The sequence below is a fragment of the Theobroma cacao genome, chromosome 9 (assembly GCF_000208745.1).
Source record: "Theobroma cacao cultivar B97-61/B2 chromosome 9, Criollo_cocoa_genome_V2, whole genome shotgun sequence".
Taxonomy (NCBI): domain Eukaryota; kingdom Viridiplantae; phylum Streptophyta; class Magnoliopsida; order Malvales; family Malvaceae; genus Theobroma; species Theobroma cacao.
The window spans coordinates 15,207,413-15,208,073 of NC_030858.1; positions in this window are offsets into that span (position 1 = coordinate 15,207,413).

Sequence of the window (661 nt, forward strand, 5' to 3'; positions counted from 1 at the left end):
CACAACAACCCCTTACTATTTTTTTTTTCTTTTTACCAAATACTATAGAAAATAAAATTTTTTTACACCTTTTGGCTTGCCAGTATTTTTTGTACTGAAAACCTTTAATTCATAACTCAATTTTTATGTCATGATAATGAGTAAGCTTGATTTATTTACTTATTTTATTTTTAATATTTTCAATTTAATTTTTTTTATTTAATAATTTTTACTTGGTGATTGTAATTTAGGATTTACCCTCTTGGTCATTTTTTGTTGGAAACAACAAAACAAGAATTTGATTAAGTACTTAATGTTAGTTATTACTTATTTATTTAGGGATTGCTCGATTGCTTTCTTATAAATTATTTGTGTTTTTTTTTATATACTTATATTTTTGTGAACAATTAAGTTTTTTATTCGGAATTACTTTCTCATTGAATTATTTATTGATATTATATTTAATCTTTGTGATAATTTTAGGGAATTGCTTCCCATTGAATTATTTATTGATAACCCTTAATATTTTTTTAATGAATTACTTTCCATTGAGATTTTTGTTATTATATTTGTTAATTCTTGTTTGTTGTTAATTTTATTTAGAAATTGAGATTATTATCATTATTAAATTATTTATAATTATACTAGTTAATTCTTTTAAGTAAATTATTAAGATTGGTTT